At 44.3% G+C, this 22,454-nt stretch overlaps 1 protein-coding gene across 1 annotated transcript in view; it reads right to left on the bottom strand.

The window, feature by feature from the left end:
- sema6bb (sema domain, transmembrane domain (TM), and cytoplasmic domain, (semaphorin) 6Bb) overlaps nucleotides 1-21,460 on the bottom strand; it is a 120,739-nt gene extending 99,279 nt beyond the window's left edge. The window contains exon 1 of the mRNA XM_056378142.1: nucleotides 20,590-21,460. The gene's annotated coding sequence lies outside the window, so the exon portion shown is untranslated. The remainder of the gene's footprint in view (nucleotides 1-20,589) is intronic.
- Nucleotides 21,461-22,454: the final 994 nt, after the last annotated feature.

Raw genomic sequence — 22,454 nt, 5'->3', positions numbered from 1 at the left:
TTCTGAGATGAGACTTCCTAACTGTCTGAGTTAAAATTGCTGTAAATGCCTGATCTTATGCCAATTTCATTACAATAACTCATCCAGGAAGTGTACGTAACTACTTACATAAAAATAAAAAAAACAGACTATTAACAGACACGGCAACAGATCACCCATTGTTAGCCATGTTTCCTCGATAATGGCTTGATTTCACGAAGAGCCATGAATTAGCCAAAATTAAAGAGGAAATTCAGATAATGTAAACTGCCGAAACTCTTCTTATCTCATATATATGAAGGGGTGTTTATGCCTTCACCTCACCTGAGTGGTGTTTAATAAAGAAAAGGGGCTATATTTAAAAGCACTCACACCCTGTCAAACTCTCTGCCATTGGAGTGTTTTCATTTCCACTGTAAATTACACTGGGACTTAAGTGCCAGGGAGTGTGTATGTGGGTGTATGTGATACATGCCTGGTGAGTAGAAAGGAGTCCTGTAGTGAAGCACCCTCTACCAGCCTCTCTCATCTCCCACTGAGAGGGCAAGATGCCATCTGCAGATGCTCCAATGTGTTTGTAAGGGGACATGGAGTTAAATGAGATCGAAGGAGAGTCAAATAGTCAAACAGTGTCTTTCTGTGTCTGTCTCTTTCTTATTCGCCTCACTGTGTAGTGATAATTCACAGAGGGCCCGCTGCGGTAAGCAGATATAAGCCCTTTTGGAAGTGTGTGTGTGTATGTGAGAGGCAGAGAGGCATGGCACCTTTTAAATGTGTTTTTTAGAGCTGGTCTTTAAAGTGAGTCAACCCACAGTGACAGAGGAGAAGTGAAAAGACTTGGATCTATTGGATGCCGAGTATATCTCATTATCAGTCCACACTGTGTACAGTAGATTTCTTTATGGAGGTGAGGCTGGGCCGTGATCTGTCTACACACCACTTGGCAGGCCAAGACACTATGTCTCTACCAGAATGGAAATCAAGCCATTCAAGTGCCAAGACTCTGAGGACCCGCTTTGTCCTCTGTTTTATGCTACTTTAATGTACAGCTTAAAGAGAGAAAAGCCAAGAACGGAGAAGAAGAAAACTTTGTGAGAGGAGAAAGCTGGGTCGCGTTGTCCATGGGAGGTGGTGCTGTGTTTCTGTGTATATTTGTGTTTTTTTCAGTGTTGCCCTCACTGTCTGTGTGTGTGGGTTCTTTTTCAAAGCCTGCTGAAGCCCAGAAATAACTGTTTTACTGCCCAACTGCATCACTGACATTTAAAATCAGAGAGACGTGACAGAGCAAAAATTGTGTGAATGCAAGATGTAAGGAAAAGAAAAGACAAGGACGACAGCGACACCTGTAACAGCCAAAACCATGAAAAAAATAAATGTACAACAGAGTTCGGAGTGCCTGATCTGAATATAATTTTTGTTCATACTCTCACTCTGCAGGTGATTAACACCAAGGCCCTTAAGAAATGTCAAGAAAGCGACACTTCTCACTTCACCAGAGATCCTTTTACTGCACTGATACACCCAGAGATGGATGACGGATGGCACGCCCATGCCCTCACCCTTGTCATATCAATACTTAATCCCCTCAGTAGCAATTACCTCAGAGGGGAACAAAAGCTGGTGCCAGGCAACTATTACTGACATGGCAGCTCAATGAACAACACAGCCTACTTTTCTGTAAGGCCAATTTGCAGAGCAGCCGCTACAAGGCCCGGTCTAATGAAGGGAAATGTTTAGACACAGACCAGGCATGCAGACAGGCAGGCACGCAGTCAGGAGCTGAACATCTGAGATCAAGCAAGAGGAGAAGAAAGGGGGAAGAAGGGGCAGATGTTGTTTGCATCAAGGTGTCCAGTTCTAGTGTTAGTTTCACCCAGGGTGGATAGCCAATGTGGTTATTTGCACCACTAGGCAGAGAAAATCCGGGTGTCTGTAGCCAACAATGCTATTTGCACCCCACTTCACCCATTCATCCACCACAACCTCTTCTCTATGTGGAGTTTGTAGCTCTCCATAAAAGTTTGAAATAATCGCGATATTGATTTGACGTCATATCACCCAGCCCTACATAGGGGAACCATTGGGCGCTCCATACGGACATAAATAGTCGAATAACTGCCGTGTGACTATTTTAACCCAGGTACAAATAGACACTCTGATAATATAAAGTGTACAGGCAGCAATTTAACAAAAACATGAGAGCACAGAGAGCAAAGCCAGAGAACGGCAGTAAGGACACAAGAGCCATTGTGACAGCAATGGATGCAGTCTCATAATGAGAAGGGACAGGGCAAATAGGAGGGCAACGCTAAAATGTCAGGGCACAGGAGGGCAGGCAATATACAGGGCCAGGATGGCAAATTGTGTAGAGATGGGGGGGTCATAGGATGTCTGCACACTCTGCAGGTTGTGTGCTGGAGTCAGCAATGACAGAGCAGTCACCCACACACAGTGTCCAGGGCATAATCTGCCTCCCAAAACCACAGGACGCTGTTTAGAAAACACTCAGCAAAACACCAGTAGGAAAAGGCAGAGACAGGCAGACAGCAAGACAGATAAATCACAGCAGGTTAGACATCTTTTGGCATATCCCATTCCTAATTTGCCAGCACTCTGGCACAAGGGAGAGGGGAAGACATGAATTTGAGGAAATTACTATGAAAAATTAAGATAGTAATTAAGATAGAAAAATGTTAAAGCGATTGAGACAAAGTGTTTCCTTTAAAACAATTATACACCGCCTTCCTTCCCCGAGTGAAAATGAGGCCCCCAGACTGACAGTGAGAACAAATGAGGCGGTGGGGAAGCGGTCGGGGTTCGTTTGAGGACCGTGCGGATGTTAATCATTTCCACCACTGGTTTACAAGAACCCAGCATGCTTTGTCTGCCAACGCTCCCATACCGTTTATTTACCCGTATTCATCAACATTCTCGTTCAGCTGCATAAAAAGTATGTGCACACCAACATGTGCACACACATACACACAGGTACATTTTCTCAGTGAAATTACATTTTGTAGGAGCAAATACGACAGACCAAGCCTGCAGACAGTCGCCTATAAATGCACAGCATGGAGGAAAATGGCCATAAATGACAGAAAATACACCAAATGTATATCAAAGAGTGAGCGAATATAAAATAAATGCAGTGACTTATGATGAAGCAGATTTCTCATCCTCCCACAACAAAAAAATCTTCAAATGATATTGAAATTGGTACCTTCCCTCCTTCCTCCCCCTAGCCGATAAGATTCCCAGCCTTTGTTGCTGGGAGAAAAGCAAACAGCCTGAAACTACCTGTGAGACTTTTCTCTCCGGAGTTTCTCTCATGAGGGGAGGGGGAGCAAAAACATTCACCTCACTTCTGTTTATCTGCTGGGAGAATCAGTTTTAGTCCTTTTGGTTAATTAACTAAGTGGTGTCTCTAGGCCCTGTCTGTGCACTGCTACGTGCCAAACCTCCATCAAACCACCCAAGTGTCTCAGGCACTCTAGCTTGAGGGAGACCGCCCCTGGTCTCAGGATGATAATTGCAAAGGCGGGGGGGGGCACATGCCGAAACAATTAGAAACATGCAAACGGGGGAACATTGCTTTCCCCTTTGGCTCTTGTTTTCACCATCCCTCACACCCACTCGTTTTGCTGTCTTCTCACCTCTTCAGCAGTTTATTCTAATTTAATGGAGGTTTGTTTTCAAGCCTTTCTCCTTGTCAGCTTTTATCTGGAGCTGTAATCTTATGCCATCTCCATTCTGCTACTCAAAGCACCACTACATCCCAAACTTGGCCACGGAGAGCGGAAACAACCTTCGTCCAAACTTGAGCAATCTTTCTCATTTATTCTAGCTTATTCTCCTTCTCCACCTCATGCTGCTCTCTCTGCTGCTCCAAATTCTTCAATTTGCCCCGCTGGACCTTGGCAAGACGCAACTATGGTCTTCCTCCAACCAAACTTCGATTGGCCCACTTCAAGCTCTCACTCTAGGGTCATTTACTTCTTTCCTTCTCTGGCATGTACCAAGCTGCATTCTTCCAAAGGCACTTATGCGGCAATGGAAATCATTTTGGAAATGACCCAGGCTCTTCTCCTTTTTGTCCCCCAGCTGACGCCCACAGAGAGAACAGAGTGGACAAAAAGGAGAAGAGGAGAGGAGAGGAGAGACTTCTTGTAGTATGGCCTTTGGACATACTCCAGGTCAGCTGGACAGTGGGGTAGAAAACTACAGAAACACAAATATCACACACACACACACACACACACACACACACAGACACACACACACACACAAACGCACGCACGCACACACACAGACTGACAGACAAACACTGTGCTCCGTTTCTTCTGAAAGCTCCACTCTGCTCAGTTTGGTACAAAGCTCCCTATGGAGAGGCGCATAGCTTCTCTGGCTGAGCTGGTCGTCTTCCAGTTGAACTCACACACTGTAGTAAGTGAAGGCCATTACCCCTCATTGACTGCCACTGACCTAAGACTAGTGATGCCTTCACCTGCTTCACTAACTCTATTGACACAATCTAGATAATTGTTTCACATAGCCAGGGGCTTCAGTCAGGTCAATGGTGGGAAGACAGAGGGCAGTAACACAATGACATAAGAGAGAGGACTCTGGACAGTGTGCTGAATTGGGCCAGATTCCTACCCCACTTCCCCTTTCACACTAACCGCATACAGGAAGTGTGACACTGCATAGAGCAAGGCCGTAGAGAGCATGTGCGCTGTCCTGAGCAGCTATACAAGCCACTGTGTCATGTACCAAACTGATTTTTCACCAGCTTTTGTGGTTAAAGTTCAATTCAGTTGAACCAAATTGCAACGAAAATCCATAACACATGTCCAATGGCATTTTTGCATTGAGAGGAGGTTGGGCAATGCTAATTTAATTGTAGAGAAGAATGCAGGAGAAGTTAAATGTACATCTCTCTATTGCTGGAGCTACTGTATGTAACTTTACTGTCTGATCCTACTTGGATCCCGAGCATGGCAAACATAAGAGAAGACGGGGATGTCTAGTGCAAAATTAATATTGTGATTAATCTACATTCCAGTGAAGTCTATAGCATCCACAGGATGAGAAATATTTTATATAATGTTCTTCATTGTATGTTCAACCTCATGTAAACTATGCGCCTTGTTTGTATAGTGAAGACTAAAAGACTAAAAAGTGTTATTTTGTCATGATCTTAATGAAAACTTAACTATATAATTTTCAGTTCTGGTCAATTTCTGTTTACAATTTTCAGCCCCATTTCACAGACCATAATTATTTCTTTCTGTCACTTAAAGTGTTGTGAGTTAAAGGCCGAGTTGAATATCCTTTTGAGTATTCACTAAACTCACTCAACACTTAACAGCTTATTAGCGCACCAAACACACCTAAGTCACTCACCTACTCACTCACCTTTTTTTTTCCTTTTTCAAACTTGTGTCAGAGGTGAAGAGTAGCCACATAGTCAGTTAATTTACTCTCTGCGTTCTGAGTTTCTATTTGTTCTTCATGAGATTTGTCAGTGCTTTTTCACATGTAGGTCTATAAATACTATGGGGGCTGGAGTCTAACAGTAGTCAAGCCTGATGTGATAATATCTAGGTCTCTCTCATAAAAGGCATCAGCCATCCAAAGCAGAGTCTCTATTATTGCCCAGTTAAAGCACCAGTCTGTGTTTCACACACTGACACGCACCATTACATTAGAAAGGGTTCCTGGCCGATTTGCTCCGTTCTCCTGGAATAACAGGGTTTTGAAGCTTGGTACTCTGGCTAGTTTCAGAGAACCCATTAAAGACATGATTAAACTACTCATACTGTTATTGCTGCCTTAATGTTTTAAAGGGGCTATTTGTACATTTTCTCTGCCGACAAAAGTGGTTTCTTGCCGGGAGCAGGTGGTGGTGATTGTTGCTTCGGTCCTCATTGCGTTTACTAAACAAGAGCTTATAATACGCCCTCTGGGCAGCACCACGTCCTCAGGGAAGATTGGAGGCTACAGTGAGTCGCTGTCAGAAAGTGACAAGACAGGCTGGGGCTAGCTGGTTAGCGTGCTAACTTCAGACAAGCGTTAACAATGGTGTTGCTTTCCACCGATGGATACAGCTCTTGGTGAGTAAAGGAATGAAGTTTGATGCTGAACTCACAACTACTCTTCTAAAGTCCTGTTAATGCTAATGCTGGCTAGCCAGTGTTAGCAATAGCAAAACATACAAGTAGCTCCTTTAATGGACTCAGTTAATTTCTTTGTCCTTCTTTTACATTTTTGGAGGTTGGGGTCTCCTGGGGTCTTTCTTTTTTAAACTATAAACTTGACTGTTGCTCCTAAATGTGTCCCTGCTCTATAAATAAAGAGTTGAACTGAATTAAGCAGATGGGATGTCTGTTCTATATTAAGCCTACAGTACATATCTAATGGTGGGAGGCTGCGGTGGTCTATATTAAGGAGCACACAGATTAAAAATACCCCAAAACACAGCAATAGGCCCAAATTTCCATTTTGCTATTCTGAGGGGAGCTAACAAAAGCAGATTTTGAAATGAAATAACAGGCTATTTATGTTGAGTTCCAGAAACACATAATGGCTGTAGTCGGGACAGTGTGATGGCTCTGGGGTTTTGTGTTTTCCTTTCCTCTGAAGTCTGTCTGCATTTTGAACAGTCTCTGCACAACATCTAATTATTACAAAAATGGCTTATATATTAAGTGTTATTACTTTCTTCATCCATTCAGGGATATCACTTAGAGCACTGAGAGGACCAAGGCAGTCATTTTTTAGTTTATACATATTTTCTAGTTTTAATTCCACAGTCAGGATATTTTATGTAATGTTGTAATCTCTCTCAAACAATTATACAATATGTACTACAAAAACAACTTGCTTCCAGAACACGGCTTTTTATTTCTACAAAAAACCTTTTACAAAATTGTGTATACATTGCCTGTTAACAGAAAACATGTCCTCCCATGAAACCCTTTTTGAAATATTTTATTCATGTAGTTTTGCATTGTCGCCACAGTACATTCAGTTCTCCTTCACATTTCAACTAGGAGTAAAGAAAGGTTAATTAAGTGTGTGATCAAAACCATCAACAATGTTACGTTAATTCTTCAACTTCAGCTAAATCTGTCATTTATAAGCATAGAAACACTACTGAAAAGCACGGAAATACACTGACACACCAGCAGAGCACGCACAAACACAACCTCACACACTCGCATACTAAATCACCACCTAAATAAGTTGGAAATCCATTTCTGACAGAGAATGAGATGTCAAAGGTCTGTTCGCAGCAGTCAGAATGATCTAAGACACAAATGACTCAACATGAGTGGGCATTCTGATTTTTCACACTTGTGTGCCAGTAAACACTTTGGCTGGTTGGCTCACGACTGTGGCCCACTCTTTCCAAGTGTATAATCAGTCACATTAATGAGAATGGTAATGTGATGCAGAAGAATTAGTCCAGGTCCTCAGGGTTAAGTCTCAGGAGGCCTTGGAAGAGAAACTAGCTGCCTTGGCTGTAGACTCGCTGAGCTTTAAAAAATAATGTGACCCTGCTCTGAGCTTTCCTGAGCAAAGCTACCGAGACGCCTGACAACAATAACAAAATGTCCTGACTAAATAACAACATTTTGCCTCTGAAACCGCTTTGACCAAATCAATATTGCTCTCCTGTTAATCATGCTGACGCAAGCTGTCGTGGGGGGCTGAAAAAGAGCTCTGGCACACACCCACAAACAAACACAGTGGATTGCCATGAGCTAGGAGTGTTTATGAAGAGAACCCCAGGCTATTTCTATAACTAGTCTCCCCTGTGTGTGTGTGTGTGTGTGTGTCCCCTGGTACTTAGATGAACGAAAACTAGTTCACCAAAATACAGCAGCCACTCAGGGAAAGTGATCTGCTTTAAAATGTATCACTGCATCCACTTACACAGACACTCCTCAGCCTTCAGTCTAACTAAATATCAGCTCCTCAGTGAAAACATCAGCGGTTGTTAGCTGAGCTGCTTTTACAGCCAGACTGTGTGTAAGCAAGTGCTTGTGCTAAAGCTTGTGTTTGTCTGTTTTTGTTTCTTCATCCAGTTTGATTTGTGCCTCGCTCTCTTTCTTACTCTTCTCTTTCTCTCCAGGCTCTTCATTAGTTTGTGTGCACTAATGAGTGATACCTAAAACTTGCCAGAGGCTCAGCTTTACAGCTCTACCCAGTACAGGGTGGCCTATGTGGTGAGCATCACCTCTTAGCTTCTGCTTTTTGGTTTGGCTCGCTGCCTGGTGTAGCCGGTGGTGCTAAGGTGCATTAATGAGCCACTGAGCCAGCCTGTATATGTCTGTATGTATGTGTGTGTGTGTGTGTGTGTGTTTTGTGTATGCGTGTGATGACTGACGAGTCCTCCGGCTGCCACTGCATACTCCCCAATCCCCTCCTCCTGTATCCACTATCCAGGAATCTATTCATTTCAATCAGGTGAGTGTTTCAGCAAGTGTCCTTGATTGCTGGCAGCGAGACCTCTTCCATAACGCACGCACGCACGCACACACGCACACACACAACACACACACAAACACACACACAAACACACACACATACACACACACATACACACACACCCACATGCGTACTTTCCACTCATTTCCCTATCTGTTCTGTTTCACACTTTTACATTTGTAATCCTCACTCATTTGTAATTTTGCTTCTGCATGTTAGCCTCAAGAGAGAGAAACTAATTTCAGGAGTGAAAAGGGATTATCAGATGCAAACGAAATCTCCCCACCTCCAGACAAAGATACTGATGTAGACTTTTCATGGGAACAAAAAGTGACTCAAAGCCTGCTTCAGCCTGGATGGCAACTCTCAAGGAAGAAACAAGTCAACTGCCACGCTGGCAATTACTCCTTATCAGCACCAGGGAACCAACTTGACAATGGCAAGGAAATGCTGAGCTGCTGGCCCGTGAAACACAAGCAGAAGTGACTGCGGAGAGTATAATCAGCTTTCCCTCTTAACTTTTTGTGAATTTTGGGAAATGACAAGCACATAAATAAGAAGTGAGGTGGCCATGGTGGTGTACCGAGGTAGGTCATTAGGTGTCTATGTGTGTGTGCACATGTCACATAAAGCATGTGAAGCATCCTAGCTGTTACAACCAAGGAGTGTTATTATATTAATGAAGGCTCCTCGCAGGGGCTTGGTCTTTACTTCTGTGGACTGACTCAGACGTGCCAAAACAAATAATCCCCATCACATTTTCACTGGCCTCATTGTATTAATGCCAGACCGACTAGGGGACACTGTCATATACCCACCTAACCTCACACACACAAGCAGAGCCACACACGCACTTTCGCACACAAAATCCAGCCTGCTTGACTACTAAACAAGCCGAGGAAACCATGGAGACACGCACTGAAGACGTAGAGACAGAGATAAAGAGAGGGAAAGCATCTATGTTTGGAGCCAGCTGGTTATAGCCTGCAAGACAGTAAATTAACCATCTGATTAAGATTTGAAAAGCAGCAAAGGAAATGAACATAATGCATCCAATTAACAGAAGAGACAGCAATAAATACTGAGCTTCCAGCAGTTGTTACCTCTGCCTTGGAAATAGCTCCAGAGATTGACGATTTTACTGCCATACGGTCACCACTTTGGTGTCATTTATCCTATATAGTTATAGTCTATATTGCTGCCATTGTCAACTTCACCTTTAATGTCAGAGCCTGGTCAAACAGAGATGAGAGGCAGTGAAAAAGGTGGAGGAAAAGACAGACAGAGTAATTGCTCCCAATGTCTTTAGAGCCTTATCTTATGAAAAGGGACAGAAATACGAACTAAAGAGCAAACAGTGGCGCCCCTCAGCTTTCCATCCATTATACTGTGAGCCTGGAGCTGTCCTCCTATTACGGCCTAAGCCCTGTAGAGCTTCAAAGCTACTTTGTTGTGGCCGTTAATGGTGATGATGACAGCAGAGAGGCTCTCTATGCCAGGTGAAGCCGTCCGAGCCAAAAAAGCAGAGAAAAAGAGAAAAAAAAATATCAAAAATTAATAAAGGCTCCCCACAAGAGAGGAGTGGCACTGTCCAGCAGGCAAGTCACAAAAACTAAAAAATCTCACTCAAGAATAACTGCCATCTTTAACATTTGGCAGAAGCAGTGCTCACCAGTGTTTCTGTAACTAAGCACTCAGCTCATCCCCTCGGGCCAGCACAATTAAAGAAACGCTAACTGAGAGTCATCAATAACGTAAAAATTGAGGAGAAAAAAAAATGGTTCCATTATGATTTAGGGGCATGCTGGGAAAGCAGGAGGCAGATCTGAAAGTTTAATCACTGCTGCATGTTTCTATGAGTTGGGTTTTTTTGGCCAAGGCATGTGTTTACTTGCTGTTACAACAACAACATGGCTTTTATTGCTATTCCTCTCCAACATGCATGCAAGTGGAAAAACTCAGTCAATGCTTTTCCCTTTTTGCAGTGCCCTTAATGTTTCATGGTACATGACATATCTCAGCCCTGCAAGAGCAAGCTCTCAGGCATTTTCTCTCTTGTTTATTACTTCAGCTTAGACTCTGAGATCGTGTTTCCCTGCACTGCTGCTGCTGCTGCTGTTGCACAGAGCCAGGGGAGAGCGTGGCTGAAATAAAACAGACAGAACAAGCTAGGCTATTTATAAAAAGCAAGCAGATAATTGTTGAAAAGGTTAGAGCAGCCACAGCAGGTGACGAGTGAGCTGTGTGCTGATGCGCACTACAAGATGTCGAGGCAGCACGGTGATGACGACGCCAGGTAAGAACAGGGTCAAAAAGAGCAGTTGATCAGAGGAGATACACTGATGAAGAGTTCTGTCAAAATCAATACACAGTGAGCTGAAAACAAGCAGATAGCTACCACACAACCAAATTAGAATCAACGCTTGAACATTTTGGCTAAGGCCGCTACACAGACATCCTAAGCCTATAAGGTGCCGCTGCTCCTCATACTATATTTAGAAGAGCAGGCTACACAAAACCGCAAAGAACACATAATAACAGCAACGAACTAATGTTTCCATTTACCACGCAGCAGGCAAATTGTACATCCCATAATTGTGATAAAACAACTGAGCGCTCGAATGTCAAAGAGGAGGATTAGAGAAATGTTTGAACTGTTGTCACATCAAACACACATCAGGGTAAACTGGAAAAAGGAAACTTTATTTATATTATATGTACAAACGAAATTTCCCACATTGGCAGAGACATACTCACATACTCAGACAAAGACGCAAGATGCACCCAAACCAGAGCCACAGTGAGGCTGCAGCCAATCTGATGGATGTTTTGAATAATGTCAGTTAAATGGACATGCTCATGGCATACTACATAAATACATATTCCACCAGTTGGGGAAGGGAATATTTTCCTTATTAATCATTCACTCTCTCATTCGTCCATTTCCTGCCTAGTTCCTTGCTGAACATATTCTCTCAAAAACTCTCACCCTTGAGTTACCTAGTCCCCCCGACATCCTCTCTGCCCGCCTCGCTCAGCAGCCAGAGAAACAGCAGTCAGTCAAGCTCAGAGACCTGAAGGACCATGTATCATTTGACGACAGAGGCTGATAGATGCCTGACTGACTGCCAAACCCTGGGATGTGTTACATGAGTCAAGCACAAACACTCCTCCATTGTACAGATATGCATTTGCACATGTATCCATCATCGCCATGTGGGAGGTGTGCGTTTGTCTTTGTGCCTGTGTATGTGCGTGTCACGCTGGTCTGAGCAAGAAAAGCCTTGCAAGTGTCCATCTTAGTGGCGCCATGGGAGGATGGAGGTAGCCAAGCACAGGCTCCCAGAGACTGGATGATGAGGTGGGAGGATGTGGGACGACGGGGTCTGATTCGGATGTTTAGAGCAAATCAAGCTGCAAAGAATGGGACCGTGAATGTGCACGAAAGGACCTACTGACTAGATAGCACATCAACACACACAACACACAAAAAAACACCCTTTCCTGTCTCTTGCCTTCTCCTCTCCACAGAAACAAACGTCTGAGCGAACAAGCGAATTAAGCAAATGGCAAAGCCTGGCCTGAGCTCTGAATGTCACAGTCAGTCATTGCAGCCTCCCTCTAAGTGATGCAGACAGAGAGCCATTCTGATTGCACCACCAGTCAAGCCAAGGGGTGAAAAACATTTACATGCAAATACGAATGACCCACTAGCTACTGTGAGCACGCTAGCTATGGTATTCTGAATGCACAGCAACCAGAGAAAACCCCAGCACTGAAGACTTGCCAATCAACAGCTCTATTGTAACTGCACACAGGCTTTAGAAGTAGCTGTTATGTGTGCAGGATATCAATTATTTTTTGCTTTTGTGTCTTATTGGTTTGTGACTGCCATTGTTACTGCTCCTTGTATCAAATAAAATTAATGTTAATGAATTCAGCGCGGGACCTAATGTACTGCATCAACAGATTTGCTGTGAAGATGGTTAAATCCTTTTTTCATTTCCACATAACTCCTCAGTATACAGACCGTCTACCATCCTCACAGAATCCACTCATCTGTCAGCAGCGTTAATACCATGTAATCAATCACCCACTTTCAATTTGAACAATTATAATCCATAACCCATCATAACAAACATGCCTCTCTGTCATATTGAGCGGTTAGTATCAGGGGACAGATTGCTGGTGGACTGCCTGGGTCTCCAGGGGTCTTCGACAGGGGGGAGACCTTGGCTCTGTTCCTGGCCGTCACCCACGGCTGGGATACTTGGATGGGGAACCCGCCTGCTGTCACCAGACCTGTTGCCTCCAGATGGGTCCTGGGTCTGATTCTGAGATTCCCACCCTCAGAGAGCACACTCCGTCCTCCTCCTCCTCCTCCGTTCCTTATTTCAGCTCTTCAGCTTCTCGTCAAATGACAAGTACATCAAACTTGACCTTCCCTTCATCCCTTCACCACTTATTAACAAAGCCCAAATCACCATCCTTTTGTTCTTTAACCTTGACACTCAGCTTTTAGCTCCATGTGATGCTTTCATCTCATCTCTCACTCTTTGGCTCCAGTTTCTTGGCTAAAATCCCTTCATTGTGTGTGTGTGTGTGTGTGTGTGTGTGTGTGTGTGTGTGTGTGTGTGTGTGTTGTGTGTGTGTGTGTTGGAGTGCATGCACACATGCTCGGGAGATGAGCAGACGCACTGCACAGCAAGACCTCTTTGATTCAGCACAGCAGAGACCCACAGCGAGGCTGTACATTAATTGGTGCTTCTGAGCCATTAATTTAGGCGAGTACATTCAAGGACCCACTTTCCTTCCACTTTTCAACAGCAACCGAGGCTGAACAAGCATCCTCTCAAGACTCTTCCACTATTTCCCACCTCTTCTCCCTTCTCTCAGCTCATGGCCTTCTTTCTGCTCTGTGCCTCTCTACTTTTCCCAATTACCTTACAGTTCAGCTTCACCCATAAACCATCAACGTGTCGGTGCCCCCTCCTTGCCTCACCTGCTCTTCGTTCTCTCTTAACTTCATCGCAGAGTGAGGAGAGACAGCAGGTCACAGTCTCTGCTCCGTCCACTTCGCCAACTGTCCCGCGCACAGTGCCAGCAAGCCAGAGTTTTCTTTTTGTTTTTTCAGCATGACTGACTCCCCCAGGTCACTGAACACATTAAGCTGTTAATTACCTTAAAGCACAAAACAAGTGGTAGCTTGGCAGCAAACTGCGCAGACATTTACTTTTTTTTTTCTGAGTGTACAGTCACAAACTTAAAACCAGAACATGAGTGAGACGAGCAGAGACCACAGCAGCAACAGCTGAAGCTGCAGCTCCAGTAGTAAACAATTCTGTCAACAGCAGGACCAGACAATGCCAATGAGAACATTTTCATTTTATTTTTGCAGCTTCTCTGCGACCATAAAACTACAGGATAGAGCCATTTGGGCTGGAAGTTCCCCTAAGAAATGAATCAGCTATAAAACAGCAGCAGGATAATACCAGTCTGGTCCACAGGGCATGCTTTTTTCAGATTCACGCTGTGCTGATGCGGGAAATGATTCAGGATGTGTGTGACCAGCATCCTCTCCGCAATGTCTCCCACCATACAGTAGTTAAACTGTGCCTTATTAGTGATCTGCTTAGCGTTCATAGTACCTGGCATGGGGAATAAAACTGAGGAGGTGTACAAACTCTGTCTGTGAGCGCTATAATAGAAATAAGTGTTGCTATTTATATCATGTCAGAGAAGAAAAAATATTATTATTGCGGTATGGCTGCTGGCGCTGGATATGTTGCTCCAGGCTTTGGGCTTGTGGTGGCTTGTTGCTTAGCTGTGAATGTGTGTATGTGTCTGTCTTCAAGTGTATGCGTCAGTGTGCCAGTGTGTATTCATGTATTCCGGGTGGTATATGGGACTGGCCTGTCCTCTCCCTTCCTGACCATGGCCCCTCATTAGTCTCTCCTCTTGTTAACAAACTGGGGCTCTGCTGACACCAAGACTTCATAAGAGTGCGAGAGAGACAGACAAAGTGTGTGTGTATGTGTGTGAGAAAGAGAAAAGGGTGGGAGGCGGCGGGGGTATGTGAACGCAACTTAATGACAAGCAAACAGGCCGTGAAAAAACATTCAGCTCACACACTGACTGTTTATTCGTGTCCAGGAAGTAAACGTTGGTGTCTGTCTCAGTCATGTCTGCCTGTCTTTTCATGCTGTCTCCCACAGTATCACTCATGGTCTTTTGCCAGCGGGATGGAGTTTATACTCATGGAAAAGTCTCTGTCTCACTGCTGCAGAGAATGGAAGAATCCCCTCTGCCTACCTTATTCAGATATAGGAAAGACACACACGCAAGAGCACACTCCCCCTGTGGAGGTACAATAAGCCTACATGGAATGCCAGTTTTACCAACGGGAAGCATCTTTATTCAACAGCCACTTGGCCTTTGGTGATAGCAGCTGCATTCTTTGTTCCTGTCATACTGGGCCACCTCAGGCTTACACAACATGATACCGCTCCAACTTCTCCACTACATTCTGTCACAGTTAAAGGGCATAGACAAAAAATATTGAAATCATACACTTTGCAGACTCCGAGGAGAGGATAGCCTGTGGCTGCCAATGACAGCGGCCATAAGAGAAAGCTTTCAAAGAAAAATGAAAGAGTACTTATTATTTACTATAACAGGCTTCCTTCTTTGAACTCTCTCATCTACTCGAGCTGCTTGGCATTGCGCTGGATGTATAAGAGCCATGAAACAGACGGAGAGATGAGAGCGAAAGGAAGACATGGCTGGAAAAACAAGTGATTAAAAGATAAAAGGAAGAGGGCAGATGATGAGGGAGCAGCGGTGTGTGATTAAGTGGCAGAGGTGGTCCCATTGGGCTATAGTCCTTATTGCATTTTAATGGATGGGCTGGATGATCCTTGACCCTTTGTGAGGCAGCGGTAGCACCTTAGTGCAGATCAAACTGCCAGGCTCCACAACCCCCCCTGGAAGGCATCTGGGCCTTGAGAATGAGGTGTGTTATTTGTGTGTGTGCATGTGAGGGCTCACAGGGTCACAGGCAACTGTGTTTATCCTGCTGCTATGGCAACCCTCATAGTAGCCTTGGGCAAAAATCAACAAGCAAAGCCATATGTGTGTATGTGTGTATGTGTGTGTGTGCACGAGAGAGCGAGAATATGTGAAGCGGGGATTTAAAAAGATGAGGTGTGTGATTTTATATAAGTCTTCAATTCATACATTTCAAAGAGCTGCCCCCTCCTCCCCCTCCGTCTTTCCCTCTCTCCGCCAGTGCGGCTGGCCTACACCTCAATCATCAGGCCCTCCTTTTCACCTTCTCTTTCTCCAAGCTCCACATGCTAAGTGGGAACATTGTTACGGTCAATTTGTCCCATTCAGGGTCCCAGTGGGCAGTGTCCCTGCCCTGACAGCCTGCAGACAGAGACCACACTGCCTGAGAGGCCTTGACATCAAGGTCCAGAGGAGAGGGGAGAAGGGGGAGGAGGGAAGAAAGTGGAGGATAGGAAAGCGAAGGACAACAGGGGAGGGGGGGGGGACAGGAGAGGAGAGGTAATGAGGGGAGCAGTGGTATGGAGGCAGAATGTGCAAAGGAAAACAAGCAGGGGGCAAATGCCAAAGAGAATGAATGACAGAAAAAAGAAAAGGAGGCTGAGGTGCCAGGTTTAACACAAGCCCCCAGACCCAGCAGCTCAATAGTATTTCCAACCAGTCTGTCAATCACACACTAGACTGATGTAGATGGTGACAGCTCTGCTTCCACAGAGGACACCTCCAATCCATCTGCCTGAGTTTGGCCTAAACCCAGAGAAATACAAGACGGACCGGACAAGCTCACGGGAGTCAGAAATGCAGGTGCTCCTGCATATATATTTGGTGCAATATTGAAATGCAATAGGAGTATGATTTATTTTTTCCAAGGAGAAACTTAAGCCAAGGGGTCACTGAAGAGTTGGTTTAAGAAATCACTTTTTCTCCATTACTTCTGGAGGCATGTGCAGTTTTCATTGGGTTTACTTCCTACCAACAAAATAGTTCTGATGAAAAAACTGTTGACAAGGTGTTGATCATGCAGAGTGATGGGGCACTGTTTCTGGAAAGACGTGTTATTTTTACAACTGTGCACACCACAAATGAAATTCCATTCATTTCCACTGTACTGGGGTGGAGGCAGTAATCAGAGTCAGATTTCTCAAAACTTGGGAATATAAAACAGAAACAATCTCTGTGGTTAGATACTGAACCACTGGATAGAAGTGAGGAAACATTTATTTTTTCTATGTATTTCTGTAATCTGGCCGAGTTAGCTTGCGGATCATGAAGTGCATAAAGAACACTAAAGTGAACACCTATTGCACTTTCATAAGGTTCGGGAATTCATGTTAAGAATATTCAAAGATGAAGCAGCACAGGTCAACAGATACACTGACTTTTCATGGGTCAAGCTCCAAAAACACTACATCCTACAAGTCCCATAATGCAACTCAATGGTGCCATTCATTAGGACTGCCTGTCTTTTAAATGTCCACTTCTTTCAAACCATACTCCTTCAGTGAGACACCTCGCTTTTAAATCTTGTGCCCAATCACAGATAATCCTGATAACAAACTTTGGAAACCTCGCTCCAGACCAGAATCCTTTTTTTTTTTTTTTTTGAACAGGCTTAATAATATTCCTCATGACAATTCAAATGACCTCCATGTGTCCTTTTAAGAACAAGAGAGCTCATAACTTAAATCATAAGGGAGGGATGAAGAAAGTTTTTAGGGAGGACCCCAGCTGATAACCCAGGCAACGTTCCCACTCTCACCCACTCAAACTTTGCTTTAATATTGAATTCAAGTTTCTACATAAAGTAAAATTTAAGCCATATGTTCTGCAGTCAGGTTGTGGAAGAAAGCAAATTGATGAGGTTAAACTTTATGTCCTCACTTTGGCCTGAATTTGTCTGGCAAATTAAACTTTGTCTGTCCCATCTGTGTGTTTTATTTCTATGCTGGAGCTGCCCCAGGCCCACAGGTGATGTAACCCTCAGCAGGGTGTGCAGCGGGGAGGTGGGAAAGAGGGATTAAGTCACTGTGTAAAGGCACCTGTTATTTTAGCACATAGGGCACAACACTTGCTCCGAGGCAAGGGGTGCAGAGCGGCTGTTGGCGTCAGAAACCAGGCACAAACAGGGCACCCATTCAGCCAAGGCTGGACAGTGCTGAATCGCACTTGTGTAGGGCACAGACAGACTGACTCACACACATGCACACACATGACAGGAAGGCAAACAGACACAATGTGATGAACAATTTGCCTTGTGTTTCTCTATCACAGGCATATAGGCAAACTCTCACTCTGTTTCCCTCTTTTAGTTTTGATCTGCACGTACACACACACACACACACACACACACACACACACACACACACACACAATTCTTCAAATTAATTGGCAATTCAGACTCCACAGTACAGACAGCAGGGATCTGTCAAGGCCATGTGTGTATGGTGCGATGTTGCAGATCGCCCCAAATTAACTAACTTTATAATAAATCACTGGGCACTGCTAGCCAAGGATTAGCCAAGCTCCAGTGAGCAGTTTGTTAAGCTGCGAGGAGAAGCACTTGGGATGGAGAAAATACAGCCAAAAACTGACATCAGCAATGGGACCTTGGAACGGTACAAACCCCCGCCTGGTTTCCTGGGCACACATTTAGCCCTGTTATCTGAGTTCTCCATTGACACAAAATGCTGCTCCTATATTAGGCTTTTACTTGGAGTTATTGCTTTTTCTTCAGTTGGGGTTTCACCGCTAATCACTTTTAGTGTTCAGGACATCAGCTCTAACATCAGGTACGCTGCTCCTTCGATTGCTTTCCTTATGTTTGCCTTACATAATTCTCTGTGCAATCTTGCCCCCTACTGAGTCATTTCTTTTGGCAGGAGTAATGCTTCCTACACTCTGGTTATTTACATACTGACTGAGAAAACATTTATCCCCTCTCCCCTTCCTGCAGAAAGAAATTAAACTCTCTTGAGGAAGCTTATTATAAATTCCTTCAATATCATCAAAACAAAACTGTCTCTTGTGAAACTATTACAGAGTTAAATCTTGACAAAGGGCTAATATTTTTGTAGTGGTTACAGTAAAATTAACAGCAAACATCAGTGCAGCTGCTCCAAGGTCTGTCTCTTGATAATTTCATTTCCCTGATCTTGTTCACAAGTCTGTGCTGTACTTGGTGAAAGCATAACATAATATAATAAGTATTATTTTTGGGTAGATTTACACTCAAAACTTTCTAAAGATGACATGAAGCAACAGCAAAAGAAAGTGTTGGTTCTATTCTCAGCTCTCTTAAACTGTTTTGTCCTTTGCTCTCGAACAAATGAAAACTAGATCCAGTACAATAAGAGGATCAGAGATCGTATTAGACAGGTATTTTCTGTGTTGTCTACTAATTCTTTCCTTCTGATAGCATTTCTCTTGTAATTACTGGTGGCGTGATGGGCCTACCAGAGGATGTCAGTACATGTGAGAAAAGGCCACCACTCTTACTCTGTCATGCCAAAGAAGCAACGACACTCGGATGATTAGACAATATCTAGTTTATGATCATCTCTCCTTTCATCTGCCTCCTGTTTCATCTCATCGTCTTTCCTTTCACCATCTACTCTGTCTCCCTTCTGTTACTGTGACAAAGGTCTGAAACAGAGTCTGGCGCAGTACATCGCCCCCTGATGTAGCATCGGAGCAGCAGAGAGGAAGGATTTACTGTATGTGTAACCTGCGGCAGCAACCCCCGAGCCCTGGCTGTCAGGAGGGGCTGTCAGCCTGGAGGAAGAGGAATTAAAGAGGCGCTTGTCCTCCAAGAGCTGATTGACACAGTCAGTGCGACAGGAAGGTTAGTGGAGGTGCTGGTATTCCCTTGGCTGTGTCTACCCTCGCACTGGACGAGCAAAACTGTCTCACTTTCTTTAGTGCCCCCCCCCCCCCATCCCTACTCATTATAGGAATTCTCTGACCCTCGGGGACTTCACTTACTTCTCTGTCTCTCTTTCCAGCCCACAAACCTCAGCGTTGGACAAAAGGCAGCTGAAAGGCTATTTGAATTTGAAACAGGGGCCACAACAAAAACACGCAGCTCCCAAATGGAGAAACTTTAGGAGACTTGGAGCCAGCTATTGAGCGTTAGCGGTCCTCGCACAGAAAGCACAAAAAAAAAAATTTGATTCTGACACTATCCAACCAACCAGCTCAATGTACTGTAAAGATAACAGCTACTGCAGAGGGAGAGAGGAGAGAGAGGGAGGGAGGGATGGCATGTGCCTGAAGGCAAGGGTAGTGGACACCAGGGGCCCAGCGGGTAGGACTGTAGTACACACACAACCGCTAGCAGTTAACATACATCAAACAACATACACTATACAAATAAACAATAAACACACACACAGTGAGAAAGCCACACACACGCACAGAGGGGCACATTATGACCAATCCCACAGTGAAGACACGCTGTCTGTGCTTCTACAGCTCTGCAACTTGAAAATTAGGTTTTGTTATTAAGTTTTAAAATCATTTCATGTGGAAACAAGGGAAATCCCTGTGACACAGCAAAGAAAGTCCCAAATTTCACAATTAAATAGTTCCTTGTGGAAAACACTGACACTGAGGTGTTACGGGGACAGCAATGTAACTTATCATAATGTAGGATAACAAGTGATCTTGGTCATACATAACTGTGTCATTTTCAACCCAACAATCCGAGTCGTGTCAATACCCAATCAATACATGGATGGCGAAGCGCCTCTTCAGGTTCCGGACAGCTGAAAGCTGCTTGTTTTGTGCGTGGCTGCAAGCTACGCAGTATGAAATTGAAAATCATATAATCAAACCTACTGTGGAGCCAAGACGCGGAAAAAAAATGTAGATCAGCCCGGTATTGTATACTGATTTAGTTGGTTCTAACCATTTCCCTCAACAACATTCCTTCATCTAATCAGAGTCAATACAAAGCATCAAGGCGCGACAGAGCCTGTGCCCAGAGCGCAGCACCACCACCACCACCCACCCACCCACCGTAGACCTCCACACCGGACAGCTCGGGTCACTTACCTCAGATTATCAAGGGAATGGTGCCGCCGAAACAACGTCTGTATGAGTCAACTGTGTGTCCCACTGGAAACAAAAAATCCGGGAGTGATCAGAGGAGAGGGGAGGCTCGTTAGTGCGTTACCAGATCCTGTGTATGGCTTTGTAAACTACTCCTCCCTGTCGCACCTGTCTCTGGCAAAAACTGATCCCGTACGCCGGCCTGACATCCCTAAGACAACTGTCTCAGGGGTTGTGTGTCCGTGCCCCCTGCTAGTTTCAACACACACACACACATATACACACACGCGGCACCACCTGTCCCCGGTGCAAAACAGCCCACAAAGAGCTTCTATGTCGCGTAACGACACATGGCATTCCCCGTTAGTCTCTGTAGCAGTACTCCCTCACAGACAGCCGTCCGAGATCCCCAAGTAATCTGGAAACGCTGGAAGCAGCGACTGATGAAAAGGAGCACGCAGTAATAACCCATCCAGCACACCACTGGCACCAAACCAGCTGCAAATTACATCTGCCGCTCTCGTCGCTCGCCCAGTTGTGTTATCAATCTTCCGTCCCCACAATAGTTGGTCTATTTTGCCGCTGCGCACGACTGCCGCTCTGTCATTGCTGCGTCTTTTCCACCTCGGCTCTCACTGAAAGAAAAGACTGTCCCTCTGTCTGCTTTTGCGCTCCACTTCCACACAGAGCCAGGCTCAGGATCCAGCGCGGGGCAAAGTCCCATTCATCGGTTTATTAAAAATAGTTCCTGTTCCATGAGCCGCACTCAGGAGCTTTGGTGAGGCGGGAGGACCACGGCGTTTGTCTTCTAGCGGTAGTTTGAGCTACAGCATCTCCAGCACTGCTCCCTGCTGTCATCCACAAGAGACTCCTAAAGCCTGTTAGTGCCAAAACCTGAAGCAGAATTATGCAGCGACTGGAATGGAATTGATTAATGACTAATTGGGTTTCATTTTGAGGCGTCCAATCCCTAAACATCTCATAATATCAAAGCCGAGCTGCTCGTTGCAGTAGAAAGTTGCATATTGTGTGTCGACTAAAATTTAATGGTGGCAAAATGCCGTGTGAAACTGGTTACCGGGGGCGCACACCTGAGACAGAGCACTGTTTTTTGACTAAAGTTTATTCCAAGGAACCTTTATTAAATATCTGAACGATGCTGACGTTAAAATAAAATCACAAGGCTGATTCAAAGCAGCTCGACCATAGTAGTGAGCTTTATTACCAATATTTCTGCATAGTAAAATGGTTAAGCAGCATGGAAAGGACCTGAGGAGACTCCCTGCACCAGCAGATCACAAAGTGGCAGAGTGCTAGAAATTAGAAGAGATGATGATACATTTTGATCTTGTCTATGGAAGACAGAACATTTTATGACGGTTTTAGCCTACTTTTTTGTCAGTTGTAATTTTTCTTTGGCTCTATTAAGATCAAATGGGCAATTTACAATATTTCTCAAACACTAACTATGAAACAGATTTAAACTAGACAATAATAGGCTACATATTGACTGGAAATTAATTTTTTTAAATAATTTTTTAGTCTAATTATGCCATCATTTTTAAGAAAACCTATTCACTGTAAAATAATTCAGTGACTTTGAAAACTGTCTTTCACCAGCAGTTTCCATTCCTGAGTTTAAGGTCTTTTTGTTTGCATCTTCTCATTGAGCCTAAATTAACACAACAGAGGAATAATTTAGTCTCATTAAACCTTAATAAACCTCTAGCCCAGCGCAATGGTTGCTCTATATAATTTGGGGGGGTTGTGCTTAAATCAGGTGTGTTTTTAGTAACACTTCCATGAACATTGTTCCTCCTCACACTGACCCCAAAAAGGTCTGTACTTCTGGCTAAAATTAATTAACA

Source organism: Seriola aureovittata, chromosome 6 (genome assembly GCF_021018895.1).
Source record: "Seriola aureovittata isolate HTS-2021-v1 ecotype China chromosome 6, ASM2101889v1, whole genome shotgun sequence".
NCBI classification, from domain to species: Eukaryota; Metazoa; Chordata; class Actinopteri; order Carangiformes; family Carangidae; genus Seriola; species Seriola aureovittata.
Note: the sequence above shows the minus strand (reverse complement) of the source record. Positions and strands in the feature narration are given on the sequence as shown.